Source organism: Triticum aestivum, chromosome 5D (assembly GCF_018294505.1).
Source record: "Triticum aestivum cultivar Chinese Spring chromosome 5D, IWGSC CS RefSeq v2.1, whole genome shotgun sequence".
NCBI classification, from domain to species: domain Eukaryota; kingdom Viridiplantae; phylum Streptophyta; class Magnoliopsida; order Poales; family Poaceae; genus Triticum; species Triticum aestivum.
Genome location: NC_057808.1, coordinates 389,772,814 through 389,775,811, shown reverse-complemented (window position 1 = coordinate 389,775,811; position 2,998 = coordinate 389,772,814).

The window sequence follows — 2,998 nt, the reverse complement described above, 5'->3', positions numbered from 1 at the left end:
CAAGCTTTGATGCTGCTGCTGCTTCAGGTCGTCGTCGTCGTCGTCAGCCTTGTCCTTGCGGAAGAGTCCCATCTGTCGCAACAAGTTGTTCGGCCTGGCCGTGTTGTACTGGTCAATGCCGAGCGCCTTCACGTCCTCGTCTAGGGCGTCGTTGAACATTGCGGTCCTCTTCGTCTCGACCACTTGCTGACGGGCCTTCTCCCTCGCGCGGGACGTCTCCTGCTTTCGCCGCCTTTCCAGAATCTCGCTGGCACGGGCGATGAGATCGCGTGTTGGAGGCGTAGTGTTGGCGGCGTGCTCTGCCGGAGCTGGACTGTCGACGCTCTGGTGAGAAGGATCAGAAACCGAACCGCTGCTGCCGCTGATGGTTGCATCTTGGCCAAGATTCTTCACCGGTGAGGCGTCGCCGCAGATGTCCACGTACTCCTCATCCTCTTCGAGGAGCTTCACGGGTGTCGGCCTGACCGGCAAAGGGGACACGCCGCCGACGATGTCAACGTCTTCGTCCTCCTCCTCGGCCATCATGTTCTTGTGCTGACGCGTCGACGGATTCGCCTTCTCTCGGACGAACTTGTCCAGCTGCTTCTGCATCTCCACAAGGGCCGTGTCTTGGACGGCGTGCATCTCGATCTCGATGTAATCGTCGCAGATGCCGCGGCGGCTCTGCTTCTTCAACAGCTCCAGGATATGAGCAGGGAGAACATGAGATTCAGAGAGCTTGGCTAGCTTCGTGAGGTCCGCGTAGAGTTGGTCCCGCTCCTTGGACGTCATCTTCTTCATGGGAACGGCATGGGACGCCTTCCTCTTCTTGGCTGGCGGCTCCTCGGCTGGACGGACGAACACGCGGGGAGCCGATGGGGACGAGGCGGGAAGCACGGCGGCCGCCTCGGCGAGGAGGCGACGGACCGCGACGAGCTCTGCCTGGAACCGCTGGCGAAGGGTCTCCAGCGGGCGCTTCCGGCCGGACATGACGCTAAAGGGCTCCCGGTTCCGGTGGGCAATCTCCATGGGAAGAGCGGACGGCGGACGCTGGGGTAAGGTCCGGAAGAGGCGATTGGATGCGGTGGAGGAGAGGAGACGATGGGAAAGATTGGATCGAAGCCCTTTTAACTAGTGAAGTGATCCGTGATGGGATCGAAGCCGTGTTCTGCTGTGATCCGGGAAGAAATCGGAATGCAGTCCGAGTCAGTTCAGTACAAGCTTTGGATTTGGTTGCTTGCATCTCAAGCTTAGCTTGATTCACCACGGCCATGCATGTCTTCATTTTTTCCCCAGTTCGCCCTGCACCTTCCAGGATGAGATTCCTTCCTGGATGCGGAACCGAGTACTCTCAGGTCTCTCTGACGCCTGGTTTGGTGAAGTCAACTCGTTCGGCTTCTTTACAATGCTTTCTAAAAAAAGTTCACTACAATTTCATTTAATTGTACAATCATATGGAGGAAATTCTTTACAATGCTGTCTAAAAAACACTATTCACTACAATTCATTTAATTTTACAATCATATGGCTGCAGAGTTGGGCCATCACATACACAGACTAAATGTTGTGACCGTCTAGTTGAACTACTATATCAAAAGGAGGAAATTCTATACCGTCAGCGATCAAGGATTGTCTGGCTTTCTGCGGATGACAATAATACTAATTATTTCTAGCAGTGTGCTAGTATGAGAAGGCGGAAAAACAAAATAAAAAATTATCCCGGGTCAATGGGACTAACAGAAAATGTAGCCGAGATGGAAGAGATGACAATGAAGTTTTCGAAGAAACTTTTCAAATCTGACGGTACCTCGGGTATGGAGAAAGTGTTAAATTCTGTTCCAATAAAGGTAACTGAGCAAATGAACACGGGTTGTTTGCACTGCAGATGAAACTAAAACATAACTGTTTCAGATGTTCCTAACAAAAGCACCTGATCCAGATGGGTACCCTGCTCATTTCTTTGGTCGTTTTTCAAGGTTCTGGGTAAAGTGGAACAGGCTGCTTACAAGTTGGAATTACCTAAAGCAAGTCAAGTTCATCCGGTGTTCCACGTTTCTTAGCTTAAGGCGCATGTTTCAGATCATACGCCGGTTTTCTCAGTATTGCCCAAACCATTGGACCTGTCTCTACTAGGACAGGAGTGCTAACTGAAGAGACGGCCGTCTGGTAAAGCAAGGTAATGCATCTTATTTGCAGGTCCTGATTGATCAAGTGGTCTATGTTGCTCAAGGATGCAGCTACACGGGAAGATTATGAAGTGCTCAAGAAGCATTTTCCATCGGCACCAGCGTGGGGACCAGCTGGTTATCAAGGAGAGGGCAATGTTACTATGCAGCTGCTGATGCTAGGTGTTAAGCAATCAAGGAAGCACATTCAGAAGAAGGAGATGATCGATAAGTGGCGGGAGGTTCAAATGTAAACCGGTGGGCTGAGTGCGTGTGTGGGCCGTGGGCCTCGTGTGTGTCTGTATACGAGCAGGCTATAAGCTCAGGACCGCATTTGTCTCCAAAAAAAAAAACTCAGGACCGCGTCAAACGAACGTTTTCATGGAAATGAATCTGAAATCATTCTGTCCATGTTTCTCCTTCTTCTAGCTGCCATCTCCTGCCTTCTCTCCTCCTCCTCGTTGCCCTCGTTCCCCAAATAGAGATCTCACCGACAGTTCTACCCAAAATCCGGCAGTTCCAATGCAAGGGTGTCAGAGGAGACCTCCACAGAGGATGAGGAGGAGGAGCGGTCACCCGCCACGGCCTCGGAGGGGTTCGAGGCGGTAGGGGTTCTTGCCCGAGGAGGAGAATGGCGGCGCCGAGCGGGACAGGTCGTGAGGACCGGCGATGCCAGGGTCCAGCAGCTGGAATCCAGAGGGTAGGACGGCTCCACAGAGGACGAGGAGGAGCGGTTACCCGCCACGGCCTCAGAGGGGTTCTCGCCAGTGGAGAATGGTGGCAACCAAGAAGGGGCGCCCCTATGTCTCACTTACAACGTCAAAGGGAACCCTCCTGGTCGGGCAGCTCAAGAT